Here is a 25,524-nt window from a genome sequence, read left to right on the forward strand (position 1 = left end):
ACTCTAGCAAGCAGAGCAGAGTGTGTGCCACGGGGCACCGAAGACAGGCACGTATCAACGCCAAAAAATAAAAAGAAAGGGGGATCTGTGGGGAGCAACTCGGACTAGACTGTTACTGGAATTAAGACTTATTCTATGCATCTGCTCTCCCACAATATGGCGCTGGGAGAGGAGGAAACAGCTTCTACACAGCTGCCTCCAGTTCAACCAATAAGCAGCAGGACCTGCTCCTGATTGGAGGAGAGCAGCATACTCGGCGTGTGGGTAGCAGTGTTGGGATTGGCGGAAGAGGACTATAAAGGAGGAGAGAGACAACATGCACCAGGAACATCTATGAGGAACACCTGAGCAGCCCCCGAGAGAGCTGGCCGGTGGTGTGCCGCTCCCCCGCGGAAGTGGGGAAAGTGGTAGGGGGAACCGCCCTTCCACGGAAGTGGAAGGGTCGGTAGCCAACCCAGGAAGAACCAGCAGCAAACCCGGGAAGGGCCGAGCAGACGAAAGAACAGCGCAGGGTCCTGTGTCGTTCCTCCACGAAGAGGGGGAGCGACATGTGTGTGTTTCTACTAAGTACCAGGAAGAAGCAAATAGAAAATAATATTAAAGGACAACAGGCAAACTAGAAATAAATGTGCAAGTAAAATTGGAAAAAAGGATTAAATTACGTTATATACGTAAACATTCTTTAAATCAATATTAAAAAATAACATAGAAGATTCATTAGACAAAAAGTGTCACATATATGATAAAAAAGCAAAGGCTCTTGAGTCAATAAACAGCCATTAAATTGTAGCTGACCTGAATTACGTTCAACCCCCAAGCAGAAGCCACTCAGGATGATGCAGGAGGGACCCAGTGGCTGGCAGGACCAGAGAAGAGAAGAGAGAATTCCCCCGCGCCCACTGCAGGGAGGTGGAGCCCAGGAGGTCCTAGTGTCAGAAATGAATCCAAACTCCCTCTTGTTTTCCCATCCAGAAAGACCTGAAGTTATAGGTCAGTGCTATGGAGGATGTTGATTGGCTGCGTCTTTTATGACGTGATGCTGCCCCTGGTATGCAAGCTGTGCAATCAAATCACGTGGAATGTTGACGCCATAGTAGTCCTCTCGTTCCACTGAGGAGAGAAGCCCCAGGAGGGGGCTCCAGCACTCGGAACACTGTGGGTAGCCGGCGTTCACTGCTCTGTCTGTTCTCTGCCCCTCTTCCATCACAGGACACCACCCCCTCGGACCCAGGACATGGTGAGTGTGTGGGGCCAGGTCTGAGGAGTGGGGAAGGGGAGCAGGTGGATGTTGCTAGAAAAGGCTGGTGGGATGCGGGCTTCCCAGAGGTCGGCTCTGGGGTCTGTGGGCCCTCTGTTGCTTGCACGACTCTTCCCTCTGTGTGGAGCCAGTGTGGGGACTGGACTGCAGGATGGGGGCTGGACTGGCACCCAGGACTCCAGGCGTCCTGTCCTGTTCCTGCTCACAGCACGACCCTTCCCTCAGTGTGGGGCCAGTGTAGGGGTGGTCTGCAGGATGGGGGCTGGACAGGCACCAGGGACTCCAGGCATCCTGTCCCATTCCTGCTCACAGCTCTACCCTGCCCTCAGTGTGGGGCCAGGATGGGGGCTGGACTGGCACCCGGGGACTCCAGGCTTCCTGTCCCGCTCCTGCTCACAGCACGACCCTTCCCTCAGTGTGGAGCCAGCATGGGGGCTGGACTGCAGTATGGGGACTGGACTGGCACCCGCGATTCCATGCATCCTGTCCCGTTTCTGCTCAGAGCCATCACAAAGGCACAGACCAGGTAAGCTACCAAAGCAGCTTTATTTCAGTCAGGGTTTTAGTCTAGGTTTTAGGGGGTCACGAGGACGTTGTATTTTGCTACCTCGATGTCATCTTAGCATTTATATGTTCGCCAGACAGACTGCGATGTGTCTCTGTACTTTAAAGTTGGAAATTTTAGGTAGCCACATTTACGAGTGTTTTAAAACTGTTTCTGTTCCACCATGTCTTTCCAACCACAAAGATATCAATCTAGATTCCTAAGTTAATTTTAATTTTGATGTAGGGTGATTTTTTCAAGGTTATTGGAGTATAATTGACAAATAAAATTTGTATGTATTCGAGGCCTGCAACCTGATATTTTGATTTGTGAGGGGACTTTTTTAAAAGTTTATGGAAAATTCCCTTTATCTTTTAATCTAGTTTTTCCACAAATCTTTTGGAGTTCCCTTGTGCATGTGCATTATGAAATGACTAGGACAATCAACCTAACAAGTCCTTCACCTTACACAGTTTTTAAAAGAATAATTAATATCTTTACAAGTGTGAGTACCCAGTAGTGTATTCATTTTGCTTCTGTGCTGTGTATTATGTCTCAAGGAGTTAATTTATCTCCTAGTGATAAATGGGTGTCATTCAACTAATATCTTACCACTTCCTTCACTCTCAGCCCCTGGAAACCACATTACTATGATCTGTTCTTTTTTTTTTTTTTTTTTTTTTTGACAGGCAGAGTGGACAGTGAGAGAGAGAGACAGAGAGAGAAAGGTCTTCCTTTGCCGTTGGTTCACCCTCCAATGGCCGCCGCTGCAGCCGGCGCACCGCGCTGATCCTGGCAGGAGCCAGGAGCCAGGTGCTTTTCCTGGTCTCCCATGGGGTGCAGGGCCCAAGCACCTGGGCCATCCTCCACTGCACTCCCTGGCCATAGCAGAGAGCTGGCCTGGAAGAGGGGCAACCGGGACAGAATCCGGCGCCCCAACCGGGACTAGAACCCGGTGTGCCGGTGCCGCAAGGTGGAGGATTAGCCTATTGAGCCACGGCGCCGGCCTTATGATCTGTTCTTAAATTTGATTTTATTAGGTTCCACAAATAAGGGAAATTGTGTGATATTTATCTTTCTGTGTCATACTTCAATCAACTTAATGTCCACATTCATACTTTTGAATCCAGGTTATGACAAAATGTCAGGATTTCTTTTTTAAGGTTGAATGTGATTCGTGTGTGTGAGTGTGTGGCATTTTCTCTATTCATTTTGATAGACAATGTATTTATATATCTAGTTCTTGTGAATAGTGCTCACATGAACATGGATGTGCAGATGTGTCTTTGAGATATTAATTTTATTTGTTTAGATACGCATCCAATTATGGGACTGCTTTATTATTTATTAGTTCCATTTTTAATTTTGTTTGAGGCAACTCTGTAGTGCATTTCATAGTAAGTATATCAGGTTACATTCCCAAAAAGAATTTATCTGTTCCCTTTCTCCAATTCTGGTTCAGTACTTATAGTTTCTACTTTTTGATAATAGCCATTTTTACATATGTGAGATCATAACCATTGTGCTCTTGATTGGCAGTGCTAGGAGCCCCTTTTCAAATACCTATTGGCTGCTTGTGAAAAGACTGATCAGATCCTTTGTCCATTTTTTATTACAGTATTTCCCTTTGAGTTGTGTAAGTTCTTTGTATTATTCCTTTAATCATACTATGGTTTACCAATATTTTCTCCTATTCCTTGCTTTCACTTTTCAGTTTTCCCTTTAGTACACATATTTTTTTTTTACATTTTTTCAGTCCTACTTCTTTATTTTTGCTTTTGTCACCTGTGCTTTTGATGTTATTCCTAAATCATTGTTGAGGTCTGTCACAACCATAGTTGTTGTAGGCATTTGTGAAGTGAACCAGTGGGTGAGAGTGTTCTCTCTCCCTCTCTGTTTCTCTATGTGTCTCTTTTTCCTTAAAACTAATTAATTACATAATTTTTAAAAACTACTTGGAGGGCTCCTCTCTTTTTGGAGGTTAGATGATAGATGAGTTGGATGGTAGGGGTGAGTTCCTAGTGTTACATAGCATGGTTGTGTGACTATAGACCATATAATCTATTCTATATTTTATAAGCAAAGAGGAAAGATGCTCAAAGGCTGTGATAATGAAGTGTAATTTCAGAGAAGGGAAAATGTTGTTTACCATGCTTTGTTCAGTACACATTGCATGCATCAATTAAAATCTCACACTGTGGCCAATAGGTATATATAATTATTGTCAATAAAAATAAACTCAAAACATCATCTTCCTTGGTGTATAAGGTTAAGGGGTGTTAAATTAGTATTGCAACTAATAATATGATCTTTGGAAGGAGTTAAGACAAACATAATCTGGAAATAAGTATATTGACATTTTGTCATTCTAAGTGGAGTGATTAGGAGGCAATACTTTATCTTAAATTGATGATTAATACATCTTTTAAATTGTTTCATGTAACAAAAATGAAGTATTTCTTTAAGTATGTATTCAATTAATTTTAATTAGGGCAGTATCAAACAAGAAATATGGAATTAAATCACTTGTTGAAGTATGAAACAAGACCAAAAATCCGCTCAACATGAATTAAAGATCTAAATCTATGCCATGACACCATCAAATTAATCGAGAGCATAGGGGAAACTCTTCAAGATATTTGGGCTATTTAGATCCTTTCACATTCCATATGAATTTTATGTATAGTTTTTAAATTTTTTTCTAAAAATAACTATTAGGATACTATAAAGAATGATTTGAATCTAAGGATCACTAGGATCATATTGATTTCTTATATAATATATTTTATAATCCATGAACACAAGATATATTACATTTATTTGTGTGACATAGTTTTCAACATTTAGATATTTTATTTCCTTGGTTAAGTTTATTCCTAAGTATTTTATTCCCTTTTTTTGAAATTGAATTGTTATCTTTATTTCCTTTTGATTTATTTACTTATTTTTACATTTTATTTATATAAGGGGAATAAATTTTATGCATTTCATATATTCAGATTTTGGAGCATAGTGATACTTCCTACCCTAACCTCTCTCCTGCCCAGGCTCATAGCTTCCTCCCTCCTTCATTATTAGTTTAATTTTTACAAGGACATACTTTCAGTTTATGTTATAATCACAAGCTTAACCCTCCACAAAGTAAAGGATTCAACAAATAATAGAAGGAAACTTACTGTTCCTGAAGAGTATAGAAAGAGCTATAAACAATAATCTGAAATGTCAATTTCACTCCTATACATAACATTTTTGGACTCTGTATATTAGTAACCACATATCATGGATGTCAGGATGTTTGTATTTTTTTTTTTATTTTTTGACAGGCAGAGTGGACAGTGAGAGAGAGAGACAGAGAGAAAGGTCTTCCTTTGCCATTGGTTCACCCTCCAATGGCCGCCGCGGCCAGTGCACTGCGGCCGGTGCACCGCGCTGATCCGATGGCAGGAGCCAGGAGCCAGGTGCTTTTCCTGGTCTCCCATGGGGTGCAGGGCCCAAGCACTTGGGCCATCCTCCACTGCTCTCCCTGGCCACAGCAGAGGGCTGGCCTCTTGCTCTCTGTGCCTCTATGTGCCTCCCTGTACTCTGTCTTTCAAATAAATAAATTAATATTTTAGAATGAGTTTCCTATTCAATTAATTAAATATTTTTACTCTGTATAATGTAAGTTTTTAATAATGCATTCTAGACTGTTGCTAGAACATTGCTGTTCAAGCCACCTGTAGGAAAGGACCAGTATTTTCCCTAATGCATTGTGGATTGATATTTCGTAACATTTAATACTAAGTAAAATGTAAATTAGTTACTAGAAAAATGAAATTCTGAAAGGACAGGAAATATATAATCCTGCTATTTCATTTTAAATCAGATGCTCCTACAAATTTAACCATTCTTTCTAATGATAATTACCATATTTTATTTTAAAATATCTGCAAACTTTATGTTTTGTGCTGTCTTTGAATATATAACAATTACCCATACAGATTTAATGTCATTTTTATGGGCTACTTTTCAGCAACTTCTCTTATCTCCTGGCATTTGTATTGTTTCTAACAAAGTACTCATTTCTTCTCATAGTAATGACAGCAAATTGCTTTTCATTTCATAATATTTGCAGCACATTTGAACTTTTTGTTCTTTGAATTTCTACTTACCACCTGTACATACCTTTAATATCCTAGTTTAAGTCAGTATTTGCCTGGCGGAATGGAGGCCAGAAGTTCTGTAAGCTGTCCTGGAAACTTTCATGTACACAGTTTCTCAGAGAGACTTAGGATGGGGTAATCATTCACCACTTCCAAGTAATATATTTTGTACATTTTATGGATGTTTATGGGGCTTAAATTTTCCTTTAGTTGTGAAAGATAAAGAAGTTGAAGACTTTTCTGGTAAGTGCTATTATCTTTGATTTTGTTTTCTTGAGTCTTTATTTTCCTTTTTTAATGTGTTGTAATAGTCTGTTATCAGCAATTTTCCATATGTCTTTTATCAATCTATTATTTCTCCCACTGGATTACTCATTCCTCCTCTCTTAATCACAGCTTATTTTATTGAAGAAAACATCCAATATTTTTATGCTTCATATTTCCTATTACCGTTACCTGTGTGTGTTTATAATATCCTTTTTTTTTTTTTTGAGAGGTAGAGTGGATAGTGAGAGAGAGACAGAAAGAAAGGTCTTCCTTTTCCATTGGTTCACCCCCCAGTGGCTGCTGTGGCCAGCGTGCTGCAGCTGGTGCACAGCGCTGATCTGAAGCCAGGATTCAGGTGCTTCTCCTGGTCTCCCATGAGGGTGCAGGGCCCAAGCACTTGGGCCATCCTCCACTGCACTCTGGGACCACAGCAGAGAGCTGGACTGGAATAGGAGCAACTGGGACAGAATCCAGTGCCCCGACCGAGACTAGAACCCAGGGTGCCGGTGCCACAGGCAGAGAATTAGCCTGTTGAGCTGTGGCACCAGCCTATAATATCCTAATCTAAGTTTATCCTTCCATTGTGAACTTGTCAATAAATTAAATTTTGATTATGAGGTCATGAATTCCAACAAAATTATTTAAGTTGTATTGAGAACCATCATTTACAAATATTTTGAAAGATCTTGGCATTATGATAATTCACATCATCCGTGTCATGAATTTTAAAGCCATCTTTTATTCTTTTCCTTTTTAAATTTTTTTTTCTTATTTGAAAGAGTTGCAGAGAGGAGAGTCAGAGATCTGCCATCTGCTGGCTTACTCTACAGATTGCTGCAATGGCTGTGTGGTCCAGGCTGCAACCCGGAGTTTCTTCCCATCTTCCACATGAGTGGCAGTGGCCCAATCACTTGTCTATCTTCCACTGCTTTTCTCATGCCATTAACAGGGAGCTGGATGAGAAGTGAAGCACCAAGGATAGTAACGAGCACCAATCTGGAATGCTTGCTTCACAGATGGAAACTTTATCTGCTGTACCATAATGTTGGGTCACATGCAACATATTTCTAACTTATTTGAATTTTATGGGACTCTATATTTACTATCAGTGTATAATAGTTGCATTATAATAGGTGCAGACACTGGCTTCTTTGAATTTTTACTGCTAACTTACTTGAGCTTTGATTTCCATTTTTTATTTTTTTCATCCATTTTCCTTTTTAGGGTAATTGTAGTCATATAGTTCCCAGCCAAAATACCTATATCTACTTGTTGTTGTACTATTGTTTCTCTAAAACTATTTTTCTTATAATATATTTGATTTCATAGCATCTCTATCTTTACTTAATTTTTTATCTTGGTCCTTGTAACTATCACCTATATATATATTTAGTAATCTATGCTCAGCAAATCCTACCACTGTGAACCTTAAGCCATCTTTCTTGGTGTTTTCATTATGAGGTTATCAACTACCACAAAATTGTGTAAGTTGTTCTGGGAACCTTCATGTACAGAATTTTTCAGAGCCATTTTAGGATCTTTGATCTTTACCCACTTCAAGGTATCAGATTTTATGGTAAGTGTGATTGTTTATGGGACCATAGCATTACCGTTGATTTTTTTTGGAAATATCAGTAGGTTAGCCCTAAATACTGATATTTTACTGGTGTTTTTATTCTGGCAGGTGGTGTTTTCGTTGATTAACATTTCCTGAAGCACTCATTTATTTTTCTTTCTACCTAATTATAATATTATATTGCTAAAATATTTTATTTATTTGAAAGGCAGAGTTACAGGGTGAGAGGGAGACAGGGAGTGAAAGTAAGAGTGTGTGTGTGTGTGTGTGTGTGTGAGAGAGAGAGAGAGAGAGAGAGAGGAAAGAGAAAGATCTTAAGATCTTCCATTCTTGTTCACTCCTCAAATTCTGACAATGGCCATGGCCAAGCCAGATTGAACCCACAGCCTAGTAGACTTCCATGTCTCCCACATGGGTACAGGGGCCAAAGAATTGGTCCATCATCTAGTGTTTTCCCAATAGGGAGATCTAGATCAGAAGAGGAGCAGCCAGGACTTGAACAGGTACCCATTTGGGATGCCAGCCCTGAAGACAGTGACTTTACCCACTATATCACAATACCAGCCCCAATAGTCTAGTTTTCAACAGTTTTTTTATCTTCTTTGCATTCTATCATTGCTACTAAAAGTATTCATTTTTTCATTGCAATCATAATATATTTTATTTCATAACAGCCTGTTTATTTGCTTTTGCATTTGAGTTCATAACTTATGCCTATATATCTCTTTAACTTGATATTGTAAGCCAGTTCTAGCACTGTGAATGTGTGGTCATCATGGTTGGGCTTTTCTTTATGAGATCATCAACTCCATCCAAAGACTACAGTTTTTGCTGGCAATCGTCATGGACACACATTTTCAGAGACATCGTAGATTCATCTAATAATTCTGATAAAAGCCAAGACACTGTGGCAAAAATATTCTACATCAAGGATTTCAGTGAATGAGACCCCAGTGGAAAGAAAGGGTGATAAAAGAAAGATGTGCTTTTCTCTGAAGTGAAGGGAGAACTTCCATTTTGCTTATGGCCTTGTCTAAATATTGACAGTTTGTGGTCAAAAAAGGCTTCCATAGCCTTGACAGCTCATGGCAAGAGCCTTGAGTGATCACTGAGGTCATAAATAAGAGTGGTAATTGTTAAATTAACAACAGAAGTCACAGTGTATTTACTCCCCATGTATGACCTCTGTCCTTAATGAGTTGTACTATGAGAACTGCAAAACTTGTTCTCAGTTGTTGTTTTTTTTTTTTTTTTACATTGCATGTAGGTATGTGTGTAAACTGTTGAGAGCTTTACTTAGTATAAAGTTAGTCTTCTGTATATAAAGTTAATTAAAATGAAGCTTGAAAAAGAATGGGATGTGAGAGGAAGTAGGAGGTAGGATGGGAGTGGGGCAGGGAAGGTAGGTATGGGGGGAAGAACCAATATATTCCTAAAGCTGTACCTATGAAAGTTGTATTCATTAAATAAAAACTTTAAAAAAATAAAAGACACACACACACAAATAAACCAATCTCTATGATGTCAAGTCAAAAAAGCCAATGTGATGCCATAAATCCAATGTTGTTATATCATAATCTTTGAGATATCCTAATCCACCTTTGTGATACTATAATCAGTAGTGATGCTATAGAACAATTATGATGTTATAAATCAGTATTGGGGTGGCATAAAGTATTGTACTACAGTAAAACAAAATAATAATAACAGAAACTAACCATTGTGGTATTACAAAACTACCATTGTAACATTATAATCAATTGCAATGCATAAACAACCCTAATTATGTCATAATGACCAATGTGATTTTATAAAATTACCATTTTGGTGTCATAATCAATTGTGAAGTCATTGAAATAATTGGGACATCATAACCTTACCATTATGACATTATAATTAATTGTGATCTCATAAAGTAACCATTATAACGTCATATTTAATTGTAAAATCATGAAAACCATTGTGATGTCATAAACTTATAATATGATGTCTTATTCATTTACTATGTCATAAACCAGCATTTTGATGGCAGTATCAATTGTGATGGCACAAAACACAATATTGATGTTATAATAAAATCAGATATTATGAAAACTATTTTGATATCATATACTAATATGCTTCCATGAATGTGTAATTGTGATATCATAGATCAAGCATTGTGTAGTCATGATGAAATAGTGAAACCATGAATATCATTGTGATGTCATGAAACTGCCATTGTGAGGTAACAATCAATTGAGATGTCATAAATGAACACTGTGTGGACATGACTTTTCACTGTGAGGTCATCATAAAGTCATGAAACAATATTTTGATATCATAAGCCACAATTGAAATGTCATAAAACTGCCAATATGATGGTATAATCAACTGTGATGTAATTAAAACAATTTTAAAGTCAATACCTATTATGATATGAAAAACCATGATGTAAATGATATAAAGCTATAATTGTAATGTCATAATCAATTATGATATCATAAAAATCCTTGTAATTTTCTAATCAGCTAGGATATAATACACCTACCATTGTGATGTCCTAATCAATTGACTCATAAATACCATTGTGATGTTATACATATACCAGTATGAAGTTATAACCAGTTTGTGATGTCATAAACTATAATTGTGATAGCATGAGCAACCTTTGCTGTTTAAACTATAGTGATGTCCTATCAATTATGATGTCATAAAGCATCATTTTCATGATAAACCCAATTATAATGTCATAAAATCTATTGTGATTCCATAAACCAGTATTGTGATGGCATAACATACAATTGTTATTGCAATAAAGCTACCAATGTTATGTCATAATCAATTGTGATGTCACAAAAATCAACTGGGATATGATAAATAATCATGGTGATTTCATAATCCATTTGATATTACGATCAATATTGCAGTCTTAAAAGCCACCATGATGTTATGAACCTATCATTGTAACATTATAAGCAATTCTAAAGTCAATAAATCATTGTGATGCTATAAAGATACCATTTTGATGTCACAGTCAATTGTGAATTAATAAAAACCATGGTGATGTCACAAACTTACCTTTAGTAAGTCATAATCAATTGTGAAGTGTTAAACTGTTGTATGATAATCAATTGTGATATAATGAAAGCCATTATTTTGCCATCAATATTATGATGCAATAAAATAATAATTTTCATGTCACAAACCAACCACTGTGATGTCACAATCAATTGTAAAGTATAAATACCACTGTGACATTTTAAACCTAGCATTGTGATGTCACATTATGATTTCATAGACCATGATTGTGATGTCATAATCAATTATGATGTCATGAAAACCACTGTGATGACATATACTAATATTTTTTTAACTTTTATTTAATGAATATAAATTTCCAAAGTACGATTTATGAATTACAATGGCTTCCCCCACATACCGTCCCTCCCACCCACTACCCTCCCCTTTCCCACTCCCTCTCCCCTTCCATTCACATCAAGATTCATTTTCGATTATCTTAATATACTGAAGATCAGCTTAGTATACATTAAGTAAGGATTTCAACAGTTTGCTCCCACACAGAAACATAAAGTGAAAAATAATAGATGATTTTTTTAAATGATGATGAAATCAGATCAGACCTATTGTCCTGTTTAATCCCAGTGAGAGTCAAGTTGGGAGTTGATAATTTCTTTTTTTTTTTACAGAGGATCAGTTTAGTATGCATTAAGTAAAGATTTCAACAGTTTGCACCCCCATAGAAACACAAAGTGAAATATATTGTTTGAGTACTCGTTATAGCATTAAATCTCAATACACAGCACATTAAGGACAGAGATCCTACATGAGGAGTAAGTGCACAGTGACTCCTGTTGTTGACTTTACCAATTGACACTGCTGTCTATGGTATCAGTAGTCTCCCTATGCTCCGGTCATGAGTTTCCAAGGCTATGGAAGCCCTCTGAGTTCTCCGATTCTTATCTTGTTTAGACAAGCTCATAGTCAAAGTGGAGGTTCTCTCCTCCCTTCAGAGAAAGGCACCTCCTTCTTTGAAGACCTGTTCTTTCCACTGGGATCTCACTCACAGAGATCTTTTGCCAGAGTGTCTTGGCTTTCCATGCCTGAAATACTCTCATGGGTTTTTCAGCCAGATCCGAATGCCTTTAGGGCTGATTCTGAGGCCAGAGTGCTATTTAGGACATCTGCCATTCTATGAGTCTGCTGAGTATCTCACTTCCCATGTTGGATCACTCTCCCCTTTATTTATTCCATCGGTTAGTGTTAGCAGGTATTAGACTTGTTTATGTGCTCCCTTTGACTCTTAGTCCTTTCATTATGATCAATTGGGAACTGAAATTGATCACTTGGACTAGTGAGATGGCATTGGTACATGCCACCTTGATGGGATTGAATTGGAATCCCCTGCTATGTTTCTAACTCTACCATTTGGGGCAAGTCAGCTTGAGCATGTCCCAAATTATACATCTCTTCCCTCTCTTATTCCCACTATTATGTTTAACAGGGATCACATTTCAGTTAATTTTCAACACTTAAGAATAACTGTGTATTAATTACAGAATTAAACCAGTCATATTAAGTAGAACAGACAAAAAAACTACTAAGAGGGATAATGTATTAAGTTGTTCATTAACAGTCAGGGCTATGCTGATGAAGTCACTGTTTCCCATAGTGTCCGTTTCAGTTCAGGAGGTTTCCTTTTTGGTGTTCAGTCAGTTGTCACCGATCAGGGAGAACATATGGTATTTGTCCCTTAGGGACTGGATTATTTCACTCAGCATGATGTGTTCCAGATTCCTTCATTTTGTTGCAAATGACTGGATTTCATTGTTTCTTACTGCGGTATAGTATTCTAAAGAGTACATATCCCACAATTTCTTTATCCAGTCTACCGTTGATGGGCATTTAGGTTGGTTCCAGGTCTTAGCTATTGTGAATTGAGCTGCAATAAACATTAGGCTGCAGACCGCTTTTTTGTTTGCCAATTTAAATTCCTTTGGGTAAATTCCAAGGAGTGGGATGGCTGGGTTGAACGGTAGGGTTATCTTCAGGTTTCTGAGGAATCTCCAGACGGACTTCCATAGTGGCTTGACCAGTTGGCATTCCCACCAACAGTGGGTTAGTGTCCCTTTTTCCCCACACCCTCGCCAGCATCTGTTGTTGGTAGATTTCTGAATGTGAGCCATTCTAACCGGGGTGAAGTGAAACCTCATTGTGGTTTTGATTTGCATTTCCCTGATTACTAATGACCTTGAACATTTTTTCATGTGCCTGTTGGCCATTGGGATTTCCTCTTTTGAAAAATGTCTATTGAGGTCCTTGGCCCATCTCTTAAGTGGGTTGTTGGTTTTGTTTTTGTGGAGTTTCTTGCTCTCTTTGTAGATTCTGGTTATTAACCCTTTATCTGTTGCATAGTTTGCAAATATTTTTTCCCATTCTGTCGGTTGTCTCTTCACTCTCCTGACTGTTTCTTTTGCAGTACAGAAACTTCTCAAATTGATACAATCCCAATAGTTAATTTTGGCTTTGACTGCCTGTGCCTCCTGGGTCTTTTCCAGAAACTCTTTGCCTGTGCCAGTATCTTGAAGGGTTTCTCCAATGTTCTCTAGTAACTTGATGGTGTCAGGTCGTAGATTTAGGTCTTTAATCCATGTTGAGTGGATTTTTGTGTAAGGCGTAAGGTAGGGGTCTTGCTTCATGCTTCTGCACGTGGAAATCCAATTTGCCCAGCACCATTTATTGAATAGACTGTCCTTGCTCAAGGAATTAGTTTTAGATCCTTGATCAAATATACGTTGGCTGTAGATGTTTGGGTTGATTTCTGGTGTTTCAATTCTGTTCCATTGGTCTATCCATCTGTTTCTGTACCAGTACCATGCTGTTTTGATTACAACTGCCCTGTAGTATGTCCTGAAATCTGGTCTTGTGATGCCTCCGGCTTTGTTTTTGTTGTACAAGATTGCTTTAGCTATTCGAGGTCTCTTGTGCCTCCATATAAATTTCAGCACCAATTTTTCCAGATCTGAGAAGAAGGTCATCGGTATCTTGATTGGTATTGCATTGAATCTATAAATTGCTTTTGGGAGAATGGACATTTTGATGATATTGATTCTTCCAATCCATGAGCATGGAAGATTTTTCCATTTCTTGGTATCCTCTTCTATTTCTTTCTTTAAGGTTTTGTAATTTTCATCGTAGAGATCTTTAACGTCCTTGGTTAAGTTTATTCCAAGGTATTTGATTGTTTTTGTAGCTATTGTGAAAGGGATTGATCTTAGAAGTTCTTCTTCAGCCATGGCATTGTCTGTGTATACAAAGGCTGTTGATTTTTGTGCATTGATTTTATACCCTGCTACTTTGCCAAAATCTTCTATGAGTTCCAATAATCTCTTAGTAGAGTTCTTTGGGTCCCCTAAATAAAGAATCATGTCATCTGCAAAGAGGGATAGTTTGAGTTCTTCCTTCCCAATTTGTATCCCTTTAATTTCTTTTTCTTGCCTAATAGCTCTGACTAGAACCTCCAGAACTATATTGAATAGCAGTGGTGAGAGTGGACATCCCTGTCTGGTACCAGATCTCAGTGGAAATGCTTCCAACTTTTCCCCATTCAATAGGATGTTGGCTGTGGGTTTTTCATAGATTGCTTTGATTGTATTGAGGAATGTGCCTTCCAAACCCAGTTTGCTTAGAGTTTTCATCATGAACGGGTGTTGTATTTTATCAAATGCTTTCTCGGCATCTATTGAGATAATCATATGATTTTTCTTCTGCAGTCTGTTAATGTGGTGTATCACATTGATTGTCTTGCGCACATTAAACCATCCCTGCATACCAGGGATAAATCCCACGTGGTCTGGGTGGATGATCTTTCTGATGTGTTGCTGCATTCTATTGGTGAGAATTTTATTGAGGATTTTTGCATCTATGTTCATCAGGGATATTGGTCTGTAATTCTCTTTCAGTGCTGCATCTTTTTCCAGCTTAGGAATTAAGGTGATGCTGGCTTCATAGAAAGAATTTGGGAGGATTCCCTCTTCTTCGATTGTTCTGAATAGTTTGAGAAGAATTGGAGTCAGTTCTTCTTTAAATGTCTGGTAGAATTCAGCAGTGAATCCATCTGGTCCTGGGCTTTTCTTTGTTGGGAGGGCCTTTATGACTGTTTCAATTTCTGTCTCAGTTATGGGTCTGTTTAGGTTTTCGATGTCTTCCTGGTTCAATTTAGGTAGGTTGCATGTGTCCAGGAATCTATCCATTTCTGATAGGTTTCCCTGTTTGCTGGCATACAAGTCCTTGTAGTAATTTCTGATGATTCTTTTTATTTCTGTGGTGTCTGTTGTTACATTTCCTTTTTCATCTCTGATTTTATTGATTTGGGTCTTTTCTCTTCTTTTTTTAGTTAGTTGGGCCAATGGGGTGTCAATTTTGTTTATTTTTTCAAAAAACCAGCTCCTCGTTTGGCTGATTTTTTGGAATGTTTTTCTTGATTCAATCCTGTTGATTTCTTCTCTGATTTTAATTATTTCTCTTCTCCTACTAGATTTGGGTGTGGTTTGCTGTAGGTTTTCTAGATCCTTGAGGTGAATTGAAAGCTCATCTATTTGGTGCCTTTCCAATTTCTTGATGTAGGCACCTATTGATATAAACTTCCCTCTTAACACTGCTTTTGCTGCGTCCCATAAGTTTTGGTATGTTGTGCTGTTATCCTCATTTACTTCCAGAAAGTTTTTGATTTCTCTTTTGATTTCTTCTATGACCCATTGTTCATTCAGGAGCATGTTGTTCAATCTCCATGTGTTTGCGTATGCTCTAGGGATTCCTGAGTTGCTAATTTCCAACTTCATTCCTTTATGGTCTGAGAAGCTGCATGGTATGATTCTAATTCTTTTGAATTTGCTGAGACTTGCTTTATGGCCTAGTATGTGGTCAATCCTAGAGAAGGTTCCATGTACTGCTGAGAAGAATGTAAAATCTTTAGCTGTAGGATGGAAAGTTCTGTAGATATCTGTTAGATCCATTTGGGCTATAGTGTCATTTAAATCTACTGTATCCTTGTCGATCTTCTGTCCTATTGATCTGTCTATTTCTGAGAGTGGAGTATTGAAGTCCCCCAGTACTATTGTATTGGGGTCTAAGTCTCCCTTTAAGTCCGTTAACAAATCTTTTAGATAAACCGGTGCCCTGTAGTTAGGTGCATATACATTGATAATTGTTATATCTTCCTGTTGAATTGATCCCTTAATCATTATGTAGTGTCCCTCTTTGTCTCTCTTAACGGTTTTTGTGGTAAAGTTTATGTTGTCTGAAATTAAGATGGCTACGCCTGCTCTTTTTTCATTTCTGTTGGCATGGTATATCTTTTTCCAGCCTTTCACTTTCAGTCTGTATGAATCTTTGTTGGAAAGATGAGTTTCTTGTAAGCAGCAAATAGATGGGTTTTGTTCCTTAACCCAATCAGCCAATCGGTGTCTTTTAACTGGACAGTTCAGGCCATTCACGTTCAATGTGACTAATGATAAGTCGTAACTTTGCCCTGCCATTTGCCAAAGATAAGTTCTAATATATGCTTTGAATTCCCTGTGATCTTTTGCTGTGAGGTTTCCTTCCTTGGTTTCCTTCCTTTACCTTCTTTCATATTGATGACCGTGTTTCTTTGTTTCTGTGTGTAACACATCTTTAAGCATCTTTTGCAGGGCTGGATGAGTGGCAACAAATTCTTTCAATTTCTGTTTGCTATGACAAGTCTTTATTTCACCTTCATTCACAAATGATAGCTTTGCAGGATATAATATTCTGGGCTGGCAGTTGTTCTCTCTTAGTACCTGGGCTATATCTCGCCATTCCCTCCTAGCTTGTAGAGTTTCTGATGAGAAGTCAGCTGTGAGTCTGATTGGAGATCCTCTGAGAGTAATCTGACGTTTCTCTCTTGCACATTTTAGGATCTTTTCTTTATGTTTCACTGTGGAGAGTTTAATTACAACGTGTCGTGGTGAGGATCTCTTTTGGTCGTGTTTATTAGGGGTTCTGTGAGCTTCCTGTACTAGGATTTCTCTGTCCTTTTCCAAACCTGGGAAATTTTCTGCTAATATCTCACTAAAAAGGCCTTCTAATCCTTTCTCTCTCTCCATGCCTTCAGGAACTCCTAGAACCCGAATGTTGGGTTTTTTAAATAGTATCCTGAAGATTCCCGACAATATGTTTTAGATTCCTAATTTCCTCTTCTTTTCTTTGGTCTGACTGTATCCTTTCCTGTTCTCTGTCTTCTAAGTCCAATATTCTCTCTTCTGCTTCACCCATTCTGTTTGTAAGGCTCTCTATTGTGTTTTTCATTTGATCTATTGAATTCTTCACTTCAGTCACTATCACAGTTTCCTGTTGTACTAGTTGTTTCGTTTCATTTTGATTCCTCCTTAATATTTCATTTTCATGAGAGAGATTTTCTATCTTGTCCATTAAGGATTTCTGTAGTTCAAGAATTTGTTTTTGAGAACTTCTTAATGTTCTTATCAATTTTTTGAAATCTGCTTCTTGCATTTCTTCTATCTCATCATCCTCATAATCTTGAATTGGGGTGTCTTTTTCATTTAAGGGCTTCATGGTGATTTCCTTGTTTTTATTACCTTGGTTTTTGCGTTTGTTATTTGGCATATTGGAGATATTTGGTTTCTTCACTGTGGTGCTTTTTCTTGTTATACTATGACTCTAGATTAAGTGGACTATCTGTTTTTGATGGAGCCTTAGGGCTTGAGATAGGTGTGGCCTGAGAGCTCTGTTTGGTGTGCCAAAGGTGACACTCCCAGGTTAGGCATGGTAAACCTCTCTCTCTCTCTCTCTCTCTCTTTTTTTTTTTTTTTGATTCAAAAGGGAAGTTATTCTGCACAGCTGAACAAAGTTGGAGGTAGTTAGCAGGCAAATGATATACCCACAGGAGCCAGAGATCAGAAGCTCTTTCCCAAGGACCACACAGGGAATCTGTTTGGCCCTCAGAGTGGGCTCAAATTCTCCTTCAGTCTCCCACTGGGTTGCCAAAGTTACGGAATTGTAGCATCTCTGGAGAGTGCTCACGTGAATTCCGTGAGTTCTCTCCCCCACCATCTCTTTTTTCACAGTCTCAGTTCAGTAGCACCACAAATTTAATAGGTCCTAATCTCCTGTTAATTTGCCCCGCCCAGAGTCAGGTTTTTCTGCTAGGTTAAGGGCCGGTGCAGACCTGAGGTCGCTCTGCTTATGACGTATGTCCAAGATGGTGCCTGCTCTTTGTCTTGCTTGCCCTTGAGAGGTGAGCAGAGAGAGAGAAACCCGTGTCCGTGTCGGTACCAGTCACCTTTTTTTTTTTTTTTCCTCTCTCTCTCTTCCAGCTAGCCTGGTGAAGTCCCCCCTCCGGGGGGGTCATTCCCTCTAGTCTCCTCTCTCCGCTTGCCTGCCAGTGTCTTGGGCTATTGAGGTTCGGCTCACCTCGCGTTCCAGCGGCTCGGTCCCGCGGCTCGGCTTGCGCAGCCATATACTAATATTGTGATGTATACTATGATAAATAGAAAAATGTGATTTCATAAACCAGCTACGATGTTGTCATTATTAACTGAACTTTCATTTTTTTGACAGGCAGAGTTACACAGTGAGAGAGAGAGAGAGAGAGAGAGAGAAAGGTCTTCCTTTCCATTGGTTCACCCCCTCAATGGCTGCTATGGCTGGCACTCTGCGGCCGGCACGCTGTGCAGATCTGAAGCCAGGAGCCAGGTGCTTCCTCTTGGTCTTCCATGCAGGTGCAGGGCCCAAGGACCTGGGCTATCCTCCACTGCACTCTCAGGCCACAGCAGAGACCTAAATTGGAAGAGAAGCAAACGGGACAGAATCCGGTGCCCCAACTGCGACTAGAACCTGGGGTGCCAGTGCCACAGGCAGAGAGCCAAGTGAGCTGTGGCGCTGGCCATTAATTCAACTTTGAAGCCATAAAAGCCATTGTAGCATAACATACCATTGTGATGTTATAATTGTGATATCATATACTACCATTGTGATGTTATAAGCTTCCACTGTGATGCCATAAAACTTGTTATGGTGTTATAATCATTTATGATACAATAGAAAACATTGTGAAATCAAAATCTGTTGTGATTCTGTAAAAAATTTTGATGTCCTAAACTACCATTATTATCTCAAAATCAATTGTGATGACATAGGACCTGGTGATGTAATAATTGGAATGTCATAAACCACCATTATGATATCATATTTTTAAAAAGTTACCAGGGGAGTGATGTTCCATTTTTGGGCAATTTACATATGAGTGTGAATTTTAAGAAACAAAACAATAGCAATGTTTCCCCACAGCATCAGCCCCAAGACCCCATTTCTTAAATCTGCAATTTAATATGCAATTCCAATTTTTTAATGTGCAGGCAAAGCTCAACATTTCTGGAAGACAAATAACATCAGTTTATGGCTCATGGCTCTAGCATTTACATGTTTACTATTTTTCATAAAAAGATCCAGCTGAGTATATATTCAAAAGAAATGAGATCATCCTATCAAAAATATACCTGAACTCCCATGTTTATTGTAGTGCTCGTCACAATAGCAAGATATAGAATAAACTTAAATGTACATTACCAGATAAGTGGATAAAGAATTATTCTTAAGTGCTGAAACTTAACTGAAAAGTGATTGCTGTTAAATATAAGAGTGGGAATAAGAGAGGGAAGAGATGTGCAATTCAGGACATGCTCAGGCTGACTTACCTCAAACGGTAGAGTTAGAAACATACCAGGGGATTCGAATTCAATCCCATCAAGGTGGCATGTACCAATGCCATCTCACTAGTCCCAGTGATCAATTTCTGTTCACAATTGATCATAATGATAGGACTAAGAACCAAAGAGATCACATAAACAAGAATAGTGTCTGCAAATACTAGCTGATAGAAAAAAAAAGGGAGAGAACAATCCAACATGGGAAGTGAGATACACAGCAGACCCATAGAATGGCAGATGTCCTAAAGAGCACTCTGGCATCAGAATCAGCCCTTAAGTCATGCAGATCTGGCTGAAAAGCCCATGAGACTATTTCAGGCATGGAAAGCCAAGACGCTCTGGCAAAAAAAAAAAAAAAAAAAAAAAAAAAACCAAAAACAACAAAACACCAAATGAAAGATCTCCGTGAGTGAGATTCCTTGAGTGAGATCCCAGTGGAAAGAACGGGTCATCAAAGAAGGAGGTAACTTTCTCTAAAGGGAGGAGAGAACTTCTACTTTGACCATGGCCTTGTCTAAATATGATCAGAGTCGGTGAACTCAGGGGGCTTCCATAGCCTTGGCAACTCATGACAAGAGCCTAGGGTGATTACTGATGCCATAAACAAGAGTGTCAATCAGTTAAGTCAACAACAGGAGTCACTGTGCACTTACTCCTCATGTAGGATGTTTGTCCTTAGTGTGCTGTACATTGAGATTTAATGCTACAACTAGTACTCAAACAGTATTTTTCACTTTATGTTTCTGTGTGAGAGCAAACTGTTGCAATCTTTACTTAATGTATGCTAAACTGATCTTCTGTATATAAAGAGAATCGAAAATGAATCTTGATGTGAATGGAAGGGGAGAGGGAGTGGGAAAGGGGAGGGTTGCGGGTGGGAGGGACGTTATGGGGGGGAAGCCATTGTCATCCATAAGCTGTACTTTGGAAACTTATATTCATTAAATGAAAGTTAAAAAAAAAAGAAAATGCAGTACATATTCACAATGGAATACTATCAGCCATAAAAAGGATGACATTCTGTAACTTTCAGCAAAATGGATGGATTTGGATTTGATGTCACTTCAAATATGCAAAACAGACAAAGATAAATACTACACTTTATTCTACATGCGTTGAAGCTAAACAAGTCGATCTGAACACAAAATAATGATAATTGTAGGATGGTAAGTGTGTATATTAGATTAAAGGAGGTTGAATAATGGGTACCAAATCAGATTTTGAAGGAATAAGTTCCTAGTATTAAATAACAGAGTGGGATGGCTATAGTTCACAATAACCTATTAGATATTTTTTGAGCAAATAAAAAGAGGGGTTCTTATAGGCCGTAATCATCAACTAACGGCAAAGATGGGAAAATGTTAATGACTGATTTTACCAGCTCATGTGATGTACATTTGTTGAAATTTCACATTACACTTCATAATTATGTACAATTATTAGAAAACCATTTCATATTTAAGAAGATGAAAATGCTAACTAACCTGCAGTGTTCCCTTATCCTGTCATGTCCCATAAATATGTACAATTACAATAATTTAAAAAATATTATTCTAAAATAATTTTTACAGAATTTATTTTAATTATTTGAGATGCAGAGTACAGAAGATGAGGGAAAGATAGCTAGAAAGGTCTTCCATCTGCTGGTTCACTCCCTAAATAGATGCAATGGTCAGAGATGGGCCAATTTAAAACCAGGAACCAGTAGATTCTTTGGGGTCTCCCATGCTGGTGCAGGGTCCAAGCACTCAGATCAACTTCTGTTGCATTCCCAGGCATAGCAGAGAGCTAGATCAGAAGAGGAACAGCCAGGACATGAGCCAGAACACCTATGGGATGCTGTCACTACATGAGGAGGCTAAGCCAACTATACCATAGCATCAGCCCTTCTAAAATCATTTTTAAAAGAACTTTCTATATGAGTAAATAGCCAAAATAAGCTTAAAATTATGGAGTGAGCATTTGTCCTAACAGTTGAGATGCCTGCATTCCATGGTGGAATGCTGAGTTTGCATTCCAACACTAACCCCTCATTTCAGTTTCCTGCTTAGGTGCACTCTAGGAAGCAGCAAGTGATGAAGCGAGTAGGTACCTAGATTGACTTCTCATCTGGTCCCAGCCTCACCTGGGCTATTGTAGGCATTTGAGGAGTGAACATGTGTGTGGGAGATGTCTATCTCTCTTTCTGTTTGTATCTATTGGCTTGTTTCTCACTCTCAGACAAAAAATAATTGAAGAGGTACTTGCAATATTTACTATGATCCCACAATAAACATCTTGTGCTAATATTTTTGGATGCACAGATTTTTTTAAATGAAAATAATTAAAGAAATTACATAGATACTATTTACTTTGTGTGCATAAAATAAAAAGCTATATGATAAAAATCATATATAGTATTTAAAAAGAAATATCAAAGCAGAAATAACCTTTCTGTGTAATAAAGAACAGCAATATTAAACCCATGAGAGTATTCATTGCGTCTACATTTCTATAGGCAAAATGTATGAAAAAGTTACAAATAAAAATACTTTCAGGATAATCATTTGTTCTAGCAAATAACACATAGGTTGGGATGTTTGAATTCCATATCAGAGTTTGTGTTCCATATCCTGGGCTTGAGTCACATTTCCATCCTGAACTGTAGCTTCCTGTTAATGCACCCCTCAGGATGTGGCATGAGATGGCTCAAAAACTGGATTCCCTCAATCAAGTAGGATTCTGGATTGAATTCTAAGATCCCAATTAACCCTGGTCCAGCTCTGGCCATTGTGGGCATTTTATAAGAGAACCAGCAGATGGTGCTATGTATGTTCATATTTCTCTGTCTTAAAATGTAAATTTAAAAATAATATTACTATTGATCTATTAAAACAATAGGCCTTTATCCTAACAAGGTTATTTGATATAGTATTATATATGTTTAAAATTAAACTGCATGAATGATTATTCTAGAATAGTTATCACATCAAGTATATTTAATTACATTATTGCATCACATTTTAGAAGCAGGGGAAATGTGCAGAGACTAATTCAGTTTTCTACTTTTCAAAAGAAGTCTCTGTAGAGCCGTTTATGCAGGGGCGTTTCCAAGCATCACTGAATCCAGCAGCAATGGAGAAAGGCATGGAGTGCTCCATGGAAGAGAGTCCACCTGAAGTTCAGGAGGCACCACACACTGAGGGGTTGTGACAATCACCTTCCCCACCACCAATAAGGTCTTCTAGCACCTTGTACAAGAATTTCATGGGATCTGAAGTGGGTTGTGATCAACTAGCTTGCTAGCCAGGAAAGGCCCACAGAAGCAGGTTGTGGACTAGTCAGAGTAAGCTGAGGAAAGGGCTCAAACAAAAAGAGTGTGGAAACATGGGACTGGAGACCAACCTTCAATAGCTGCTGTGAGGGGAAATCTGTGAGGGATGCCTGAGAGTGCTCCAGGGCCTTGTCACTTCTAGAGGCAATGCATTTGAATCATCTGAGAGGTGCCCCGGCTCCAATCTGTGGTTACCAATGATGCCCCTGCATGAGTCTCATATGCTGCCATATGAAGCTCAATGAAATAGTACATCTGATACAATCCCACCCTGAACGCTGTATCACCAGCTCCAGGGGGTAGTGAACAGAGCTGCATGATGTCATCCACTTGGATCCCTAGGCAGCTCTGCCCCCTTCCTGGATGTAGCCTTGCAGGCTGCAAGCAAAGGAGTGATACTGTGCCTGACCTGAATAAACATGGTGGTGCTTGCAGGGAGCAGCTGAGAGACCTGCTGTAGCAAGTTCAGTGCCATAGCCTTCAAGTGCTGGGTCTGCCACAAAATGGCCCTGAGGCTCATCTTGCAGTTTGAACCTCCAGACCAGCTGCTGCCAGTGCTCTGTGGTGCCACTGCTCATGTAAGGGACAAGTTCTATGAATGAGTGTTTGTTGGAGTCTTTATCAGCAAGACCAAGCTCAAGGCCTCAGCCAGAAAGCAGGCACTTGTGTTCCAGTGCATCAGTCATGGTGCTTTCAAACTTCAGTGCTTCAGAAAGCTAACAGGTGCCCCTGATACTTGGACCATGTTCTCTGAAGCCCATGGTCCCCCTAATACCCCTGAATTGAGTGCAAACACTGTGCACAGTAATACCAACTTGGAGGATCCCTGTTGCAGAGTCCACCTATGACCTGGATTGTATGAATTGTGTCCTCACTGGGGAGCTCCCAGATGATCCTCTCCACTACACATTGCATGGACTAAGCAGCACCATCTGTGGCAGCACACCCAGCCTCCAGCAGCTGTGCTTTGCTTTCCTCCATGTGGGCTTCTGGTCTTGCTCTCACACACTTTAAGAATCCAGTCATGATGGACTCCCCTGTTTCGACTCTCTGAAACATTCTGGGAAGAGAGTTAAAGAAAATGGGTGTGGGCCGGCGCCGTGGCTCACTAGGCTAATCCTCCACCTAGCAGCGCTGGCACACCGGGATCTAGTCCCGGTTGGGGCGCCAGATTCTGTCCCGGTTGCTCCTCTTCCAGGCCAGCTCTCTGCTGTGGCCAGGGAGTGCAGTGGAGGATGGCCCAAGTTCTTGGGCCCTGCACCCCATGGGAGACCAGGAAAAGCACCTGGCTCCTGGCTCCTGCCATCGGATCAGCGTGGTGCGCCGGCCGCAGCGCACCAGCCGCGGCGGCCATTGGAGGGTGAACCAATGGCAAAGGAAGACCTTTCTCTCTGTCTCTCTCTCTCACTGTCCACTCTGCCTGTCAAAAAATAAAAATAAAAAATAAAAAATAAATAAAGAAAATGGGTGTGGCTGTTGGAGACCAGCCCCGTGTAGTGCATTTGCATACTGGAGGCTAAGCTGAGACCAACTTCACAATCTCAACCTGGCTCCCAGCAACAAGAACTATAGGCCAACCCAGAGACCAACTGTGGCCTGCAGCCATCAGCCTGTTCAGAGGCAAGACAGCAGGAGAAGCTATGAGGAGAGATGCAGGTCGCAACAAAATAGCAGAAGGAGCTGGCCAAGGACCCAGTCAAGTGGGCAGCCTGGCTCAAGATGTTTCCTCCATAAGAGTGTTAAGCAGAACACTGTCCATGAGGGATGAACACTGCTGTTCCTACAGCCCCTGTAGTCTGCAGCTTCTGCTGATGTTACTGCCACTGACTTTCTAGAGACCCCATACCAATAACTCCCTGGGCCTGGGTCTGAGAGAATGTCAGGTGTAGACTGTGGTAATAGAGATGAGGCCTTAAAAAGTTAGAACAGGTAGAATGTTGAAGATTATTTAAATAATAGTATTACCAATTCAATTAAAGCCAGGAGCCAGGGGTGTCTTCCAGGTCTCCCATGTGCGTGCAGGGACTAAAGAACTTGGGCCATCTTCTACTGCTTTCTGAGGCCACAGTAGAGAGCTGGATCAGAAGTAGAGCCACTGGGACTTGAACTGGTGCCCATATGAGATGCAGGCACTGCAGGCTGTGACTTTATCTGCTACACCACAACACTGGTCCCTTGAATGCCATCTTTTAATGTAATACTGTCTGCAAGAATGGTGTGGCTTTGTCTTCAAAGCTGCCATTTTAGGAAATCACAAGTTATTTCATTAGGTTTATTGCATTTCATATATACTTTATCCAAGAGCACAGACAGAGATTTCCTAACTACTTTTACTAAAATAATTTATCACTTATGGACAGAAAGGTAGCCCAGCACTGGAGGCCAAGATGGAAAAGATGTCCAGAGTCACCCTTACCTTCCCTTTGGTCCTGTGGTACACAGCAGTATCACCCCCATGTCAGCCTAATGACAAAACAGACACTTTACACACTAATCCACACTTGGTGAGAATGTCATAAGCCCAGATTCAGTATTTCTCTCTTATTCATAGCCTCCACTTCAAGGACCACATTGCTAGTTAACACAAACTGCCATTCTCTGTTTCTTTGGACACCAAGTAAAAAATTTTTTTTCAGGAAATCTTTCCAAATTCATACCAGCATCTTTCTTTTCTTTT

At 39.6% G+C, this 25,524-nt stretch overlaps 1 long non-coding RNA gene and 1 pseudogene across 1 annotated transcript in view; one reads left to right on the top strand and one right to left on the bottom strand.

Moving 5' to 3' along the window:
* LOC149127930 (uncharacterized) overlaps positions 1-1,786 on the top strand; it is a 29,189-nt gene extending 27,403 nt beyond the window's left edge. Inside the window, exons 3-4 of the long non-coding RNA XR_016230107.1 lie at positions 1,210-1,237; positions 1,675-1,786. This is a non-coding gene — a long non-coding RNA (uncharacterized LOC149127930). The remainder of the gene's footprint in view (positions 1-1,209; positions 1,238-1,674) is intronic.
* LOC149127927 (ribose-5-phosphate isomerase-like) overlaps positions 1-25,524 on the bottom strand; it is a 423,712-nt pseudogene that overhangs the window by 254,841 nt on the left and 143,347 nt on the right.

The sequence above is a fragment of the Oryctolagus cuniculus genome, chromosome 2 (genome assembly GCF_051225735.1).
Source record: "Oryctolagus cuniculus isolate XC-2025 breed Fujian yellow rabbit chromosome 2, ASM5122573v1, whole genome shotgun sequence".
Lineage (NCBI taxonomy): Eukaryota > Metazoa > Chordata > Mammalia > Lagomorpha > Leporidae > Oryctolagus > Oryctolagus cuniculus.